The 20,994-nt window shown below is 42.3% G+C and overlaps 1 long non-coding RNA gene and 1 pseudogene across 1 annotated transcript in view; both read right to left on the bottom strand.

Annotated features, from left to right (window-relative positions):
* LOC124624005 overlaps nucleotides 1-20,994 on the bottom strand; it is a 256,940-nt gene that overhangs the window by 147,223 nt on the left and 88,723 nt on the right. The window lies entirely within an intron of this gene.
* On the bottom strand, nucleotides 12,457-12,574 carry LOC124561247 (annotated as a pseudogene).

The following is a 20,994-nucleotide window of genomic DNA, read 5'->3' as shown; positions in this document are numbered from 1 at the left end:
ATCCAGACAATACAGTGAACTAACCAATAATTTGCCGGCACTTATGCAGTTTAGCAGGTACGGAAAAAATTTTTCATTCCAAATGTATCTGGCTTGGAGAGCTTTGTGGGTGAATATGTAAAGTTTGTTGGTGATTGTACTTTGTATTTTCATAAATAAAGTGATCTGTAGCGTAGCCCACTTGAGGTTAGGTTGGGAGTTTTCTTTTTTGGAATGCGGGCGCGGCAGCGGCCGCCTATGATTTGAAAATACTGATTAGTTAGTGTATTACGCAATGTTGCGTCATCGGCAGCGCCGCGCTTATCGGGCAGAAGATATCGCCGACGGTCAAGGGAAAATGAAAATGGATGTTATATTCGAAATCAGCGCATCAGAATTCACTATATCGACAAAATATTGAAAAATAAAAAAATTTTAAAACATTTAAAACAATTTTTTTGATGTAAATAATTGACTGGGGCGAAAATAAATATCGTATTCGTAATCAGCGTATCAAATTTGACTATAATCGATCAAATTTTGAAAAAAATTGATCAATTTTTTCCGTACCTGCTAAACTGCATAAGTGCCAATTTGGCCTCAGTCTGCATATTTATATTCCCATAGGGCTTATAGATTTGTACGCCCTATGTTTCTTTTGTCCTACCCCAATATTCTTCGCGGTTGGGTGTGACCAGTAAATTGTGAACCTGGCTGTCTACAAGAGGTTTCCAACTATCTAAAACATAATACCAGTGACAAACGATACCTTAAAGAGTATGCACTTATTTTTGATAATATGTTAATTAGGAAGCATCTCATGTGGAACAAGAACAAAAAAGTTTATGCAGGCTGTGTTGAACTGGACAACGTTGTGAATATAGACGCAGAAGAACTGGCTACTGAAGCTTTAGTTTTTCAGATAATGGCATATAGCGAAACGTTTAACTTCCCAATTGCATATTTCTTTGTGAATAAACGGTCATCAGATGTAATGATTCAAGCTGTGAGAGTTTGTGTAGTGAAACTGTTTCTTGTAGGTGCTCTAGTGAGATCAGTGACATGTGATGGTGCTGCTGTCAGCATTCAGTCATTGAAAAATCTGGAAACTTTTGCTCCTCACTTCAAGCATCCTGCTAGTGACAGTAATGTTCATGCAATTCTTGATCCATGCCATTTGCTGACATTAGTTCGTAGTACTTTAGCTGAAAAGAAAATTATTAACTATGAAGCTGGAGATTTGAAGTGGGTCTTTATTCTAAAGTTACATTATCTGCAAGAGTGTGAATCTTTAAACTTTGCCAGTTCACTCTCTGGTTCACATGTCAATTTCTATAGTAAGATAATGAATGTCTCTTTAGCAGCCCAGACAATGAGCTGCAGTGTTGCTGATGCCATTGAATTTCTAGAGAGTTCCCAACACCCAGACTTTCAGGACGCCCCTGCCACTGTAGAATTCATCAGATTTATTGATAAATTGTTCGATGTATGCAACTCTAGGAATGCTTATGCTAAGAGCTTTAAACAACCACTGAGAGCTGAAAATGTAAATTATTTGAATGAATTTGTTTGTCGTGCAGACTGATGCTATGTGTGCATTAGTACATCCACGAAAAATATTTGTGCTGGGAATTTTGATGTGCATACATGGTGTTAGAAACTTCTATCAGGAGTTTCTGTTTCGGGATACTGAACTTCTAAAATATTTTTTTAATATACAGACTCTGTCAAGATCATCTAGAACTCTTTTTTACTTGCGTCAGATCAAGGTTTGGTTGGAACACGAATCCCACGACATTACAGTTCCAGTCTACTCTGAGAAAAATGTTGCTCAAGAACAATGTTACTGCGAGGGAAAAGAGTAATGTACATGACATTGAGAAACTGAGCTCTTTCAGTGTTCATATATTCACGTGTCATAAGAAACAAAGTGATAAGTTCATTGATGATTGTGAAGATACTAGTTGCTTTGAGGCTCTTAATTCAGCACTACTCAGTGAGTACCAGGATAATATTATTTATTATATATCACAATATGTTGTGAAAAAGATTATGCAAATTTTAAGGTGTGCTGAGTGCAAAGAAATTATTACTATTTCCTACATGTGCCCAAATGATCACACTTATTGCACTACTGTGGCAAATCTGCCTGCCTTTACTATGAAGGTTTACGAGGTGGCATGCATCACTCTTCTGTAACAGTGTTTAAAACAGTGCACCATACAGAAAAATGCTTTCGTTCTGCTCCTGCGTAATTTATCTTTAATTCAAACCATTTGTATGGCAGGCTTATTAATTCTGTTTGTTGTTTCTTTGGTGAACAAGCCAATGTAATCGACAAAGCGCATACGCTAGTCTCTGCCATTGACTGTCAAGACGTGCATGAGTCACAGTTAAAACGACGTATTGATACTGTGTACCTTCAGATTAGATTAAGGGCACGCACAAAAAACGCAACAGCTGCTGCAGACAGTAACTGTCCTTGCATGAGACAGAGGTTGGGGAAACTAATTACATCTGCCAATGTATGACATGTAAATATATATATTGAAGGAAGCAAAAAAATAAATTACAATAAAAATTTGATCACATCCTTCCTTTCGCAAAATTCTAGCCTGTTAATTGTTAACATAATAATCTATTAAGTAATCCATATGAAAATTAAAGATTTTTTCCCCTGTTAGCAGCTGAAATTAGCAACAAAGCAATCGTTTAGCAGTTTTGCTGCCTAACAATGTGTACAGAACTTTAACGTTACGTGTAGAGAGAAATGCACTTTGCATCACATGTGTTATTGTGTGAAAGTTCGCCACATATCTGATGAAGTAACTATAATAAGAAATTTTTCATGTCAATGTTTTGCTCATTTCGTATCGTTATATAGTTCCGTCATTCGAAAAGTGAAAGCAAAAAGTCTTTTGCACAGAGGCAAGATTTTTTAGAAGTATAATTTGTCAACAGCTTTAGCGGCAATATGGAAATTACGTATGTAAACACAGCAGAATAATTGCGAAATTGATCTTGCAGGGATGGGTACAAGGCACTATCTATCAGTGAATTATAAACTAAACTCACACAGTGTCATATAGTGTACGTAAATGGTAATTGTATGTTGTTTTTTTCTATGTAGCCCGCCGGAGTGGCCGAGCGGTTCTAGCCGCTACAGTTTGGAAACGTGCGACCACTGCGGTCGCAGGTTCGAATCCTGCCTCGGGCATGGATGTGTGTGATGTCCTTAAGTTAGTTAGGTTTAAGTAGCTCCAAGCTCTAGGGGACTGATGACCTCAGAAGTTAAGCCCCATAGTGCTCAGAGCCATTTAAACTATTTTTTCTATGTAGCAGAACAATTTGACACCTTGGCCCGGCTTAACATGGCGGCTGTCACGCGTCTCGGCTTTGTTTTGTGTAGTAGTCTTTCCAGTTTAGTGCTGAGCTCATTGGTTTTCTCCTACTTCTCTCTCTCTCGTCTTCTCCGTTATTTAGCGGTTACAAGAAAAGACAGCCCAGGTATTGCCAACCTCCTATGTTAAAGTTTATTTATTAGTATGAACTCTGCAACTACTAGAGTAGAATATGGATTAAAATTGGTAAAAGAGCAAGTTTCGTCATTTTGGGGAAAGAACTCATTCTTAATCAAACATAAAAAAATTGTAAGTGATCAACATTAGAAAGTTACTTAAGTAAACAATCAGCTTTGGCAGTGAGGGAAGTAATTGGTTGACAATTTGGCGACGATGGAAGTTGACAACCTGCACTCACACGATAAAGTCTAATGTAGCAATCAGCTACTGTAATAGAATAGCCTTAAGCTATTTGGGTTTGAAACTTCCTGGCAGATTAAAACTGTGTGCCGGATCGAGACTCGAACTCGGGACTTTTGCCTTTCGCGGGCAAGTGCTCTACCATCTGAGCTACCCAAGAACGACTCACGCCCCGTCTTCACAGCTTTACTTCTGCCAGTACCTCGTCTCCTACCTCCCAAACTTTACAGAAGCTCTCCTGCGAAGCTGTGAGGACGGGGCGTGAGTCGTGCTTGGGTAGCTCAGATGGTAGAGCACTTGCCCGCGAAAGGCAAATGTTCCGAGTTCGAGTCTCGTTCCGGCACACAGTTTTAATCTGCCAGGAAGTTTCATATCAGCGCACACTCCGCTGCAGAGTGAAAATCTCATTCTGGAAACTTCTCCCAGGCTGTGGCTACGCCATGTCTCCGCAACATCCTTTCTTTCAGGAGTGCTGGTTCTGCAAGGTTCGCAGGAGAGCTTCTGTAAAGTTTGGAAGATAGGAGACGAGGTACTGGCAGAAGTAAAGCTGTGAAGACGGGGCGTGAGTCGTGGTTGGGTAGCTCATTTGGCAGAGCACTTGCCCGCGAAAAGCAAATGTTCCGAGTTCGAGTCTCGGTCCGATACACAGTTTTAATCTGCCAGGAAGTTTCATATCAGCACAGACTCCGCTGCAGTGTGCTTGTTTGTGAAATGTTTGAGCTCACCTCACTCTCGAGTACGGTTCATTAACCAACTCGCTTCGAGTCGTAGAAAGTGCACAGCTCTACCTTAAAAAACCATCACTGCGTTTCGCTTGTCAAATTTTTAGTAACACAACATCGTTAAATGTTCCCGCCCGTCAGCTGTCAACCATATTTAGTGGGATCTATGTGGAGCCTCGAAACTTTGTGCAGGTGTTCCAGTCCTTTGCAGACGCACCTACAGCACCCAGCAGACAATGCCAGGAGCTCCTCGGAATGATCGAACAGAATATATAAGCATAACTAAGCATGTTATCAACTAACTAGCGTGTACCGTACGAATGAGTGTGACACATTTGGATGTCACCAAAGTCGCCATGGATGAGCCAACCAAAAACGAACAGCGACGAAAACAACAGAACATGAACGTTGGCAAAAGCAAGAAACTGAGATAAGAGAGAACTCACGAATAACGTCTCCGCAATACATTACTCAATAACAAGAACATGTTGTCGACGAGTGAGTGGTTAACACACTGGACTCGCATTCTGGAGAACGACGGTTCAAGTTCCCGTCCAACCATTCACACTTGGGTTTTCCGTGACTTCCCTAAATCGACTCCGACAAAAGCCGGGATGGGTCCTTCGTAAAGATACTACCGATTTCCTTCCCCATGCTTTTTAAATCACAGCTTCTACTTCGTCTGTGATTATCTAGCTGTCGACAGAACATCAAAATCTATTCGCCCTTCCTTCATTGTTCCACTTCTGGAGGCGGTGGAAGTGTCTATTGATACTCTGCGCACGTTCCCGACTGAGAAAATTTATGTTGAGGAGGATCCGAAGTCAGATGCTCTCCCTAACAAGTGCGACAACGTATGTGATATAAGACGACAAGGAAAGGAACCTATGACCACTGGAAACAATACCACAGGTGTAAGTAGGCTGTTTATGTTTTCTTATTGGCAACGTTACGTAGCGCTCTGTATGAAAATCACTGGCTGTGCTGTGTGCAGTCTGTGGCTAGTTTGCATTGTTGTCTGCCATTGTAGTGTTGGGCAGCTGGATGTGAACAGCGCGTAGCGTTGCGCAGTTGGAGGTGAGCCGCCAGCAGTGGTGGATGTGGGGAGAGAAATGGCGGAGTTTGGAAATTTGTTAGACTGGATGTCATGAACTGGTATGTACATTATGACTTTTGAACACTATTGAGATAAATACATTGTTTGTTCTCTATCAAAATCTTTCATTTGCTAACTATGCCTATCAGTAGTTAGTGGCTTCCGTAGTTTGAATCCTTTATTTAGCTGGCAGTAGTGGCGCTCGCTGTATTGCAGTAGTTCGAGTAACGAAGATTTTTGGTGAGGTAAGTGATTTGTGAAAGGTATAGGTTAATGTTAGTCAGGGCCATTCTTTTGTAGGAATTTTTGAAAGTCAGATTGTGTTGCGCTAAAAATATTGTGTGTCAGATTAAACATAATTGTTCAAAGGGGACGTTTCATATGTCGACCCTTAGCCGAGGATACCTCACTGGAATCTTCTGATTTTTTCTTGTAGTTTGTGTAATTAGTGTAGATTTTGTTTATTGCTAGCGCGTAATTGTAGAGAGAATCTCCTTTGTAGTTGCAGTCTTTCATTGTTGTACAGTAAAACAGGTGTGACATGCATGTAGATTTCCATCAAGTATTTTGCAGCTGCACTTGCAATTAACTAGATATCATTTTCAGTGCTATGTTAATGTGTTCTCTTATTTTTGCTCTTCAAATTGTGTTTTTCTGTGTTGTCGTGTGAAGTATTGTGACAATAATGGCGTGTGAAAAACGTAATACTAGACTCCAAAGTAAACTGAGAAATGACAGTGATGACGAAAACAGTGTGTTAGCGCCACCGTGTAATGAATTAACTAATGTTCAACATAGTTATTTGGTAATTGTGCATAGGGAAATGGAGCGGGTGGCAAACAATGGCGTAGGCAGTGAAACAATTAGTGAACAGGGAAGCATTATCGATCGACAATAGCTCGCCTCAGGAATCCGAAATGACAGGACACAATTTTGCAAATACTGTAGATTCAGGTTTTGCGTCCTCACCGTTTTCTCAAATAAGTCAAGACACATTTTCTGCTTGTCAAAATGTGAATATTGCCGGTGAAAATGCACTGCCGAAAAGCGTAGAGGAACAGATTCCAGACACTAATGCATTGTTATTACAGCTAATGCATCAAATGGAACAAAATCAGAGACAAACACAGCAAAAGCTTCAAAAGTTAGACACAATCGAACAACACCAGAGACAAACACAGCAAAAGCTTCAAAAGTTAGACACAATGGATCAACACCAGAGACAAACACAGCAACAGTTAGACGCAATGGAACAAAATCTTCACACCACGCTTGAACAAACACGTGAAGATTTAACTACTGCGTTACATAAAATCGAATCGAAATGTCAAAAAGTCTGTAACGACGTAAAAACACAAATTTGTGAGCATTTTCAACCTATTTTTTTGCGGCATGAAAATGCATTACAGAATCACGAAGCAGCCATAAAAGAACTGCAAATTATTGTTCATGAAAATCATGAGACCTTGCAAGCTAAAATTGACTCAGTTGCATCTACCGATTCGGTTACGCAACTTGCAAAAACTCAGGAAAACTTAAAGGACACAGTAGAAAGACACATGAAGGAAATTAGTTCATTATCAGAGAATGTAGTTGAACTTTCGGATCAGCTAAATAATTTATCTACGAAGGTAATTGATTTTTTTTAATGCTCATGTGTGAAGTTGATGTTTCAAAAGTTATTCTGATCTTTTATGTAGGTACTTATAATTCCTGTAACACTGATGTATATGTTATTTCGATTCTTTTGTAAAGCCTGTATTACTACAAATGTTATCTGTATTATTATGTTTTTAATGATGTTTTCTGTATCTTTGTAATTGTATTCTCATGTTATAAGATTGTAATTGTCACCAGTTCATCAAATTATTAACTTGTAAGTTACATTTCACTGCACACGTTTCTGTTGGTCATAGTATCTGGACAATATGTGAGAAGTAGGTACTGTTAGTGTTTGCACGTGTGTTAATAATTCAGCAAGAGACTGGATAACAGCATTGCTGGTTCTAAGGACAATTCCAAAACTTTGTGAGTGCACAAGTGGTGGTTATGGACTTGCTATATTATCCGCAAGACTCTTCAATGGTGATTGTGCACCTGCACAGTCACAACAGATGGCTGCTGGCCATCTCTACAAGGACTACAGTGGGTCTGCATCTTTGATGACCTACCAATACCATTATTTCTACAAGGACTACAGTGGGTCTACACCTTTGCTGACTCATCAGTACCATTATTTCTACAAGGACTGCAGTGGGTCTGCACCTCTGGTGGCCCACCAATACCACAATCTCTACCAGGACTACAGTGGGTCTGCACCTCTGGTGGCCCACCAATACCATAATCTCTACCAGGACTACAGTGGGTCTACTCTGTGATGACCTACCTACCAATATTCTTCAAAACTTCAACTGACTCTGCTGTGGGTTTGCTCTGTTATGGCCCATTACCTGTCTGCATGTCAAGAGTCAGCACTGTCTTTTTGTTGGAAGGACAACACTACTTCTTCAAGACTGCATGGGAATCCACTATTTCCGTGTGCATTTTCTTCTACTGCTCAGACTTTGAGAAAAATACTGCTATTTTACTGTGATGAACGATTAGGACTGTCTTTATGGACTGTGAGAAAATTTTGGCTTTTGACCAACTTTGTATCAATAAGTGTGTGCCTTTGATTTCTTTGTTATTGTAATTATGAAAAATTTTATCAAATCATTATTGGCCACTGCCCAAAACAATTTGTAAAATTTTTTTGTGGGGAGCATGGGGGCTATGTAAGTAGGCTGTTTATGTTTTCTTATTGGCAACGTTACGTAGCGCTCTGTATGAAAATCACTGGCTGTGCTGTGTGCAGTCTGTGGCTAGTTTGCATTGTTGTCTGCCATTGTAGTGTTGGGCAGCTGGATGTGAACAGCGCGTAGCGTTGCGCAGTTGGAGGTGAGCCGCCAGCAGTGGTGGATGTGGGGAGAGAAATGGCGGAGTTTGGAAATTTGTTAGACTGGATGTCATGAACTGGTATATACATTATGACTTTTGAACACTATTGAGGTAAATACATTGTTTGTTCTCTATCAAAATCTTTCATTTGCTAACTATGCCTATCAGTAGTTAGTGGCTTCCGTAGTTTGAATCCTTTATTTAGCTGGCAGTAGTGGCGCTCGCTGTATTGCAGTAGTTCGAGTAACGAAGATTTTTGGTGAGGTAAGTGATTTGTGAAAGGTATAGGTTAATGTTAGTCAGGCCCATTCTTTTGTAGGAATTTTTGAAAGTCAGATTGCGTTGCGCTAAAAATATTGTGTGTCAGATTAAACATAGTCTTGTATAATTGTTCAAAGGGGACGTTTCACAGGTTACTCCAAAGTCGTAACACAACACAACACATGCATGCTCTATTAATGCACATAATTCCACCTGATGAGGGAGGTTTAAACCTTCGAAACCCGTTGTACAAATAAACAAACAGTGCTGGGTAACAACAAACATGTTGCTTAATTTGAAAAGGCGAATGTTCGGCACCAGTACCAGCCACGAATTGTTATGTAGCTGAAATGCCTCCAAGGGCCCTACATTTGAACCACTTTAAAAACTGTTGACATTGCCTCGAATAAGGCGGTAAATGTTCGGGACAGTATTTGTACAACTTAATCGACCTGTGTGATTGATGGCAACAGTAGTACTTGGACGTTATTGAACTCTACGTTTACAGTTCAGATCGCAGTGAGTTGCAAATTCTAACAAGGAGCTTGTAGGTTTACACGTTTTTAGGACGAAGGTAATTAACATCTTGTCTGACGATGAAGATAATTATGGTCGCCAACCGTCCGCAAAACCACGAAAACATGTACTAGAAAACGAACATATGAAACACAGATAGAGTAAAAAATGATAGTGTTGTTGTAAAGGGCGGACGAAAGAAGACAAGCGAGCTAAACATGTTAAGATATTAAGGGAGTCGTCTGTAGAGGCGCATCGACAACGAAATTTTTTTTAAAAAACGGGTATCACCTGGGAACTCTACAGAAACAAAACGAACTCTCTGTAGACGGAGACATGGAACATAATAGAAGCCGGCCGCTGTGGCCGAGCGGTTCTAGGCGCTATAGTCCGGGACAGCGCTGCTGTTACGGTCGCAGGTTCGAATCCTGCCTTGGGCATGGATGTGTGTGATGTCCTTAGGTTAGTTAGGTTTAAGTAGTTCTAAGTTCTAGGGGACTGATGACCTCAGAAATTAAGTCCCATAGTACTCAGAGCCATTTGAACCATTTGAACCAGATGGTGCAGCGATCGAATCATGTGCTCAACTGCACGCGTACTTCCTACATGTGAGCATAAGGCAGTAGCGATCAGTGGCACGTTTATGTTTCAAGCGGACATTTTACATAAACATGGGTCAATGTAAGGACGTGACAGAATGGCAGAAAGGGGCAACAGCGTTTGGTCGTGCCCATGCTGGATTTCTTGGCGTTTCGTGTCGAACTGTACAACGTGTCTATAAGTAGTAGTGTAACACTTGTGACCACGAAACACGACGTCAGGATTGTGGCAGGAAAAATATCCTGACTGAGAAGGACTGGAGACGCATTTCAAGTCTTGTGAATCAAAATCAGTCCCAAATCCTACAGGAATCCTGCAAGTAGAGGCTGAAAGTCCATTCCCACCTACTAACGAGAAAACATTGCGACGATAACTGCATACAGTGAACATTTGGAGTCGGTCACCTCACAAGAGTCATTGCTCACGCAGGCACGTAGATACGACAGCAGAAAATTCATCGGTTTGGAAGAATACGTGAGTGGTTTTCTGAACATTTCCTCACCCTGTCACATCTTGAGCGGCCTGCAAATTCATTTGATTTGAATCCCATAGAAAATTGATGGGACATGTTGAAACGGCCGGTAAAGCGCTGACATCAACATGCCCGAAATTTGGTGTAATTGCGCTATCAGATCCTCCCGAGTGGCTTAACCTGGCTGAGACGTATCAGCGCAACCTCATGGACTCACTTCCTAACCGAATCCAGGAGGTTATCAAGTCCAGGGGTGGAATTACTCGATATTAAATGATGCTTGTAATGATTTCTATAGAGGTGACTAACTTTTTGTCTGGTGAGCTTCATTCAAGAACAATAGAGTAAGTTCCGTAAATTATAACTGCGATTTATTTGATGTGTGGATCAATGTATTTTGTATGTAGTTATGACCCTACATGTCTCTAATTTTTCATTTTATTTACCTTCCCGCTTCTAGTTTATTACGCATCCTTTAAACAACAGGTACTTAATATTACATAATCAACATGTCTGTGGAAGATCCACATAACGTAAAACCAGCTATTATGATCGGTAATATAAAAATATAGTCCATGCTATTACAAAGTGACATATCTGTGGATGTGAGGCGATGTACTGAGGCGTATGTTTGTTGTTCAGATGGCTCTCGCGGCGCACAATACGCTGAATAATTTTAACCAATGCTTCGTATGAAAGCAGGTACACGTCGGTTTCTGTGTAATAACAAGGTAATTGTTTTAGGTACACAGGGTGTAATTGATGTGAGCGCAAATATTTTTATGTGTGGTACCTTAATATGTACAGACAACAGTGTGTTAGTTGTTTTTCTCTGCATCTAACAGTCTTTTCACAAACACGTCACATAATTTACTACCTGATGTTTTCTGCACGGTCGTAACTGTACCACAAAGTGGACTACGACCGTCAGTATGTACTAACTGCTATGCGTCCACGTATCCACATATTAGCACCTAGCCTGCTACCTATGGGGAAGTAAGTATTAATTTTTTGTTCTTCCCAAATGCACCTGGAGCTACTACCCAATCTGAAAACTTAGCTTAAAGTAACTATAATTATTAGTCTGCTATTAACTTAAATACTTATGTAATGTTGACAGTACACAATTCTCAGTCAGTCTGAGCTTATACCAGTTACATCCTGTACAACATTCGGTTGACATATACATCTTTTGAGAATATTTTCTTGCAACCGATTGTAATAGACGACTTTAGATAGCTTGGATTCGTTGAAGACAGGTTGATTTTGTAATACAGATACTACCTGACGGTGAGTTTCACTCACTGCTAGTTGCTGAAAGGTGATGGAATATGTCTATTTCGAAAGGTGCGGAACCTCTTGTTCAGGATTATTCGCTTTCCTTATTCTCAGTCACGACGACGAGGAAATATAGCCTTAATAGCGGATCAGTCAACAAATCTCGGCAAATGTGGAAAAAATGCTAAACACGCAGTGTGGCTGGCAGATCTTTAGGAGAGTCAGGCTGCCACGCCACACTCACGGCCAGCCTTTAAGGCGCCTGTCTTGATGTCGTTCAGACGACAAATCACAGTCACCGATCGATAGGCTGAGCAAATAATTCAGACGGCTCTTATCTGTTCCCGGCTTTGCTTTACTGCGCCACATCGTCCACAAAGTGTCTAGAGAGTACACCAGTGTTATCTTGACACTTAGAACGAAGCAATGGTAACAGTGATAAGACAGTACCGCTCCCGGCTTCCAAGTGCAACGCTCGTCACACGACGGCAGTTTGGTTTTCTTTCGCAAATATTTGTACGTGTCATATTGCATCATTGTGTTACGCACCTCCGTAACAGTTGGATCTCCTGCTCGCTACTCTGACTGGTAGAACACTAGCTGGTTCGAATTCTTGTGATGAAAGACAAAAAACACTCCGTCTTCAAGCCACAAGTATCCCATCGGAATCATCCGACCGCCGTGTCATCCTCAGCTGAGGATGCGGATAGGAGGGGTGTGTGGTCAGCACACCGCTCTTCCGGTCGTTATGATGGTTTTCTTTGACCGGAGCCGCTACCATTCGGTCGAGTAGCTCCTCAATTGGCATCACGAGGCTGAGTGCACCCCGAAGAAAGGCAACAGCGCATGGCGGCCCGGGTGGTCACCCACCCAAGTGCCGGCCACGCCCAACAGCGCGTAACTTCGGTGATCTGACGGGAACCGGTGTATGCACTGCGGCAAGGCCGTTGCGTGTGATGAAAGATACGTACATCACAAATATTTTTGCGAAAAGAGGAGGAGAAGCGACGGCATACCGTACGTCTCCAAACCGTATGACAATGCCTAGGGTTAGATTCCATTTCTCTCTGCGCTGTATCGTGGAAGGACGAGATGTAACACTTGTTCAAAAAAGAAAATACGTAGGGACCTAAGAAACTAAGTTGCTAAATTGCACAGTCGCCTCCCGGAAAGACCAATGCGTAGTAAGAGTGCCGCATGAAGGGTGTAGACTTTCCTGATTTCCTGTAGACACCGTTCCACTGCTGTACGGGTAACAGGCGCATCACAGTGTGCGATGGAAACTGTGCGGCAACTGGAAGATTGAAGTACGCGGGACAGTACTATTCCTGTGGGCAGAACGTTTGAACTGCACACAGATTTACCGTGAAATTCTGGTCGTATACGGAGAAAACGCAACGTGGTGGCGAACCCTAGTGGAATGGGGCCAACAATTTGCCTAATGACGAACGGAGGTTGGTGGTGCCGATCTGAAAGTGAAGACATCTTCATCTAGCATGGGTACTCTGCAAATCACACTTAAGTGCCTGGCAGAGGGTTCATCGAACCACCTTCACAATAATTCTCTATTATTCCGATTTCGAACAGCTTTCGTAGAAAACGAACCCCTATATCTTTCTGTGCGAGCTCTGATTCCCCTTATTTTATTATGATGATCGTTTTTCCGTATGTAGGTCGGCGTCTACAAAATATTTTCTCATTCGGAGGAGAAATTTGATGACTGAAATTTTGTGGGAAAATTCCGCCGCAACGAAAAACGTCTTTGGTTTGATGATGTCCATCCCAAATCCTGTATCATGTCACTGACACTCTCTCCCCTATTTTTTAAATCTTCTGCCAATAAAACCCAGTCTTTGGTTTGCCTTCCTCACAACATTTTCTGTGTGTTCTTTCCACATTAAGTTATTCGTAATTGTAATTATTTGGTATTTAGTTGAATTTGACTGATTTATCGTGTATGCGAAGTTTAACGGATTCCTTTTAGTACTCACGTGCATGGCCTCACTCTTTTCGTTACGTAGACCAATTGCCAATTTTGGCACCATACAGATATCTTTTTGCAGTTTATTTTGATCCTCTGATGACTTTGCTAGACGATAAACGACGGCATCATCTGCACACAGTCTAAGACGGCTGCTCAGATTGTCTCCAAAATCGTTTATATACATTAGGAACAGTAGAAGGCCTATAACAATACCTTGGGGAACGCCAGAAATTACTTCCGTTTTACTCGATGACTTTCTGTCAATTACTACGAACTGTGACCTCTCTGATGGGAAACCACATAACTGAGACGATGTTCCATAAGCACGCAATTTCACCACAAGCCCCTTGTGTGGTGCAGTGTCAAAAGCCTTCTGGAAACCTAGAATACGGAGTCAATTTGAAATACCTTGTCAATAGCACTCAACAATTTGTGTTTGTAAAGAGCTAGTTATGTTTCAGAAGAATGATGTTTTCTAAATCGGTGTTGACTGTCTGTCAGTAGGCCATTCTCCGAGGTAATTCGCCGAAGGCAGGTAATTTAGTGCTACCTTTCTTGAACTTTGGTGTCACCTGTGCAACTTTCCAGTCTTTAGGTACGGATCTTTAGTCGAGCGAGCTGTTGTATATGATTGTACCATGGGATCTCCATCTTTCGGGAAAGCTGAAAAAACATCTGGGGCAAGAGATTTTCGAACGATGAGGACGTTTACACAGCGGTTCTCGAAACGCTACGTGACCAAGGACCGGATTTCTATCGTCGAGGAACTGAACGACTGATAGAACGTTCTGACCGTTGTTCAAGGAGTCTGAGACTTGGTCACAATGTTGAGAGTAGTGTGTAGTATCTGTGTTACTTTGACCTAATGTGTAGCATTTCGTAAAAATTATTTGGCTGCCATAATAATGTGTAACTTACTCGCTGATGTCCACTCCCACTTGAAACGCAATAGCGTTCTGTTGTTTTCCTTCCCAAGATCACCCACACCTGCATTTGACGCTTTGTTCGCAAGTTACCGTACGATGTGTGGTGTAGGGTAAATAGTGCAGAACCAGTATAATATTTCTGAAGTTCTGTATTTCATAATTAATTTGATATCTCTCTCGCAAATAGCTCCAGTTATTTATTCACATAATAAATGCAGATTTTGATACATACAGCGGACACGAAAATGAACTTTTTTAGCTGTCATGCAAAAGCGTTCCGACTTACTCTTAATTTTTTACCACTGCATCTGGTACGTTATACGGGAGGCGGCGTTTCAAATTCCCGTCCGCCCATCCAGATTTAGATTACAGTGGTTTCGTTAAATCGCTTAGGGCAAGTGCCGGGTTGGTTCGTTAGGGCCCAGCTGATTTCCTTCCCGATCTGTGATTGTATCCCATCTCCAACTACCTTGTCGCCGACGGTATGTCAAACCCTAATCTAAAATCAGTAGGTGACACAAAAAATTTTCCCTCAGCTGCCAAGATTTAAAAATAATCAAAAGGCCTTTACATTTCGAAACGCCTCTTGCAATGCGTTGTTATCATCTCGTCCGCAATTGTCATAACGGCTTTCCAGGTTTTCTTAATTCTTTCGATTAGTAATTAGCCAGACTGGTAAGTACTAAAAAATTACATATACAATAGACATAACAATGCGATTTACATCGCGATGTATGACTGCATATTGCAGGACAGGTGAGAAGGGGAGCAAACTGAACGATTTTCCGCTTACTGCAAGACGCTCACAATGAAAGCTCGGTGAGGACAACAAAAACACGTGGCAAATTATGCTAGATAGATATGATGATCTGACAGAAAAGCCGTGATGGTAAGATAAACGGGTCCGACCCAATTGTATAATTTTATAAATAGGCCTTGCTAATTTCACTCTTGTAGAAAATCAGCCTTGAGAATGACAGCTGATTAAATGGGCAACCTGTAATTTTCTACGCGCACTTGGAAAGAGCAATACGGCGTGTCAGTCGAATAGTGTGTAGTGTCTCTTTCTGAGGATTTTTCATAGTCTAGAAGGCTCACCTCTCAGGTGATAAACTTGTGACAGATTAGCAATTCAGCGCACGTGATTGTAACAAAGGTGCCTGTCTCTAGAAGTAAGCGGCTGTAAAGTGCGTCTAAAGGCACGTATCCATTTGCTGGCGGCAGTTTTGCGTCACATTAATGAAGTCTATTCTTAACTTGGGATCCAATAAAAAGTCACATGCTGAGAATTGCTAGAGTCTTGGGATACCAGTTCTGAGAAGATGTCGATAGAAGAAGATGGTACTAAACCCAAAGCACTCAATTTAAAGGCCAATAACGAAATGAGACTTACTCTTCTACCATCATGAAAGAGAACAAACGCTAGAGAGATCCGGCACTAGATTTTCTTGTAGAAACTGTGATTTACAAGCTAAAAAATCCATATACAGTATGTGCAACAGTACTTTTAGAAAACCGTGCGGTTGTAGAGCGCATCTAAACGAATTATTTTAGATCAAAAAGTATGAATCTCAATCGCTTATTCGTTTTTTTATGGAACTTAGTACTAGGTACTAGTATTCCCAAATTTTGCATCAATAAACTACTTTTTGGCGGGACATATGAATAATTTTCTGTATCTCATACATGCGTCAGTACTCGTGTAGTGAATGTCAGTTAATTTTAAATGTCAGGTATAATGTCTTACCAGAAAATGCGCGTTACTGCAATTCGTTCCGCGAGTAAAGATCGTCGACACTTAATACAGGACCGAGCGAGGTGGCGCAGTGATTAGCACACTGGACTCGCATTCGGGAGGACAACGGTTCAGTCCCGCGTCCCGCCATCCTGATTTAGGTTTTCCCTGATTCCCCTAAATCTGTTCAGGCAAATGCCGGCTTGGTTCCTTTGAAAGGGCACGGCTGACTTCCTTCCCTATCCCTATCCTTCCCTAATCCGATGAGACCGATGACCTTGCTGTTTGGCCTCTTCGTCCAACTCAACCAACCAACTTAATACGGTACCGCTACAGCTGCTTTGTGTGTCTGCCACAACCCATGTAACACAATTTCCTTTCATGTTTCCACTAAAACGCCTCAGTGTTAGGCAGTTCTGGCAACTATGGCTTTGGGTCAACGTTGGGGCAGCCTTTCTCATTTTGTGTTAGAAAGCTAACATCAGCAATGCCAGTCGTCAAGAATCGTCTCTCGTCGATTGGAACATGCTATGATCTCGTTGTCTTCCTTCATGAGTTGTTCTGATACAAATCTCTCGAGTTTCCAGCCGAATGAATCCATCGAACCGGCGTCACACCCATCGAAACGTCGCGCCATTTCGACGAACTCACTCGACTGAAAACCAGAGTGATGTGTACGTAGCCATACGGTATGGATCCGTGTCACGAAAGGGCCCCAACATTGAGATATTCTTTACAGAAGGCACCGCTCTGCTCGGATCTGTCGCCACTCAGATATTGACCACGTACCGGAGGAACTAATTTACACTTCCGCTACGGATCCTTCAAAGCGCCAGATGCATCCACCGACAGTTATGTCAGCCGCAACGCAGAGCGCAGATAACTGCAACTAGTTTCTTCTTCTGCAAAGTAGAACACAGATAAAAATTATTCCACCCATCGCGGATGAACGAAGACGCACCGCACACACCCGTCCCGTTCCGGTTCATCAGTTTCTGTCGCAGTTCTCCCAGCAGCAGCTCCAGTCTGCAATTATCATCAGCTGATGCAGGTGACGCCGTTAGCAGGCTGCTCTTTACGAGTGTGTAGTGAAATTCCCATTCAAAGACTGAAGTTAATAACTCTCATAGACAGCAGCCCAAGCAGAACTCTAGAGGTTAGATAGCTGCAGACTCCACTGTCACACCCATCGCAGCAGTCAAAGCTGAGCATTCCGCATACATTATTTTAATAAATGTTTATTACATGTTCCATATTGTGTTGCTCATATCAAACATATTAGAGATAAAGACCTGTGAGCATATACGCTACAAGCGTGCAAGCCAGCTACCTTGTACAGCAATGATATTCCGTGGTAGCGGATTCGCTTACTGCTACTTCGGATGTTGGGTGTTAGACTTGCTTTAGTGAATGCTACATCACCCCGAGATATGTATAGTATTCCACATACAATATTTCAGTAGTGAACCTTGAAATATTGAGCCACTGTGAGAACAACGATGCGACACTAACATCCCTAGAGAAATAACACTGCCGACGCATACTTTCCAATCTGAAGTATTTCATCATAATTTATGGCATGATCTGCCCAAGATTGTAAACGTACGTTCTTTGCAATATGTATTCAGACTGGTTTCCGTACATCAAGGGAAAATCACATAACAGCAAAACCACGGGAAGAACTGTAGCAGATACACAACAACAACAACAAAAAAGTTTTGTTAACACAGCAGTGCCGGACGTCTTTATTACGATAAGACCGACGGAGCGAGATGCCGCAGTGATTAAGGCAAATGAGTCGTCGAGAGGGCTGGGGTTCTGTTCCTCATCCGGTTATCAAGATTTAAGTTATCCGTGGTTTCTCTAAATGGTAGAAAAGACGGGATGATGCCCAAACAGCAAGGAGCACCCTTGGTTTCCTCCGAAATATAAGACAGAGACTGGGAATGATGTACCTGAATCCATCAAGAGGTCGGACACACTTCTTGAAGCGTCACGGGCCTTACGCCATTACTGGTATCGAATTTGTCGAAGACGAACCTCCGAATGTGCCTGTGGTGAAGAGGTCACGGCGGAATACACTTTAAGATAAAAGAAAATGACACAACACGAATGGATTTTTCGAAATGGACGGAAATCTGTAGATGCGAAGTAGATGTTCAGAAAAAAAAAAATGATTACAGTTTCGGAAAAGTTGGATGATTTATTAAAGAGAAAGAGCTTCTCAAATTGAGCAATCAATGACGCGTCGGTCCACCTTTTGCCCTAATGCAAGCAATTATTCGACATGGCATTGATCGATAGACTTATTGGTGTCCTTCCCGGGGGGATGGCGTGCCCAGTTCTGTACAACTAACGCCTCAAGTCGTCAAAATCCAGGGCAGTTCGGAGCACCCTGCCCATAATGCTCCAAACGTTATCAGTTGGGGAGAGATCAGGCGACCCCGCTGGCCAAGGTAGGGTTTGCCAAGCACGAAGACAAGCAATGGAAACTCTCGATGTGTGTTGGCGGGCATTACCTTTCTGATATGTAAGCCTTGGATGGCTTTCCATGAAAGGCAACAAAACGGGGCGTAGAATATCGTCGAGGTACCGTTGTGTTGTAAGGGTGCTGCAAATGGTACCCCAGACTCTTCGATGTCGGTCCGTATGGCGGGCGACAGTCCGGCTGAACATAGAAGCTCATATCGAAGTAGGACTCGTCTCTGAAGACAGTTCAACTCCAGTCAATGGTATTCCAGGGCGAATGGGCCAGACTCCACTGCAAATGGGCTGCTGCTGGTGTACAGAGGTCAACGGCAATCGGCGCGAGGGGCACCGTGAGCTCCAGTCCCATTCTGTGAGCCGCCTACTAATGGTCCTTGTAGTCGCTGAAGCACTAGTTGCAACCATCTGGGGATGTCCGCTGTACTTCGTATGCCGGTGTTGCTGATACTGATCCGTAGCAACTGAATCTGCAAGGAAGACTCGATGTCAACGGGAAACTGCACTGTGGGGCAGGATGGTAAATCCTGGACGATAGTACAGACGCTGTTTCAATAAAGAGTAACGCATTACGTTATCAATCAGTGCTCATCTACAGCCTGTGGGAGGTTGCGACAGAAGATCGAGAAACAACGCAGCGAAGACAGATGAGGTCGAATATTGCGGCAAATGAAGAACCGACCCCGCATGCGCGGCGGTCGCTAAAACACCACAGTGGAAACACAGCTTTGTGCCGTGTCTCGCCACCCATGGAACTAGGACTGGGGCGATGTGGGCCGGCGTGTGGTTTTGCCTCTCGCCGGCAGCAGCGATGCTCCATCGGAATGGGGGAGCCGCACCTGCAACCAGCGAGCCGACAGACAACGGAAGATTCCATCACAACGCCTTTCGCAACGCTCAAGGAACCGGCAGGGTATGCCTTCTGGCCGGGAAGCGATGAGAGTGCATTGTGGAATGTGACAGACAAGAACTGATGCTGTTATAACAGTGATACACATAGATTTGATAGTACGTGTAATTTACATTAATAGTAAAACAGTTATTATGATGGGAAGTAGAACTGTGTTGGATGTAATAATGTATTCTATATTTAGCTGTCGAAGTGTAGGGAAAAATCGCTGTTGATAGTAACTATCTGTTGTAAATGATAGGAAAAAGTCTACAATATAACAAACAAATAAATAAATAAACTTCTCTAAATGGATTAAACTGAATGCCGGAATGGTATTTCAGAAAGGAAACAACCGACGGTCTCCTCTTTCCTGGGGCGCTCAGAGCTTATGCTCCGTTTCTAATATTTACACACGATGACTTGCGAAAAGTATACGCAACTAAGCAGTTAGATTTACAATTTCCTGGTAAGTCATAAGGCGCTGGACAATGTACCACAATGTCGTCAAATACCGAAGGTAAAAACATGCGGAAATCCTTCCTAATTGTGAGTGAATCGGCGAATTTTTAACTACGCTGTACTGGACGACGGATGTTCAACAAAAAGCGAAAGCAACATTGAGTATGCTCGAAGGGAGCGTACTAGGGTCAATAACGTGCTGACGGTACACACACGATTTATCGGGTATGGTCAGCTGCACCAGCTGATAATTCGTTGTTGTCTATAGGAAAATATCACCCTAGGACTCAAAATTTCCACTTGGTTTAAGGAAGCTTTATCTGTGGATAAATGCAGGAGAATACTCTTAACTATTGTAGATCTAACAAGCAATCACGGAGTAATTTATCATTTATTTAGCGTATGGCAAGAACAAATCACGTATGAAAAATCTAAAAGTACATAACACACAAAACAGTTACAAACATCTAGGTTAGAAATATAATAGATTGCACTGTTAGTCGCATCCATGAAGTCCCTTCTTGGCCCAGGGTAGGCCCTCAGAGGGCATTCTACCACGATATGGTGAATTGTCTGCCTGTCAGCGCCGCAGTCGCACTGTGGTGATGGCACTATGCTCCATTTGTACAAGGAGTCCGCACAACGGCCGTGGCTCGTCCTGATCCTGTTAAGGGTAGACCAGATTTTGCGGGGCAAGTCAAAGCCCCGAGGTCTGTTAGATGTTCCCAATAAGGTGTTAACCTGAGGCGGTGTCTTTTCCTCCGGAGTAAAAATACATTGAATAAAAGAATGTTTGTGTTATTGTGTCAGCCGCTGAATGGCCCGTCAACCTTAAGTTTGCGCCACTCTCCAAGGAAACGGCGTTTTGCTTGAGCGTCGACTTTACAGATAT

This window comes from Schistocerca americana, chromosome 1 (assembly GCF_021461395.2).
Source record: "Schistocerca americana isolate TAMUIC-IGC-003095 chromosome 1, iqSchAmer2.1, whole genome shotgun sequence".
Taxonomy (NCBI): domain Eukaryota; kingdom Metazoa; phylum Arthropoda; class Insecta; order Orthoptera; family Acrididae; genus Schistocerca; species Schistocerca americana.
This window is presented reverse-complemented; position numbering and strand designations above follow the sequence as displayed.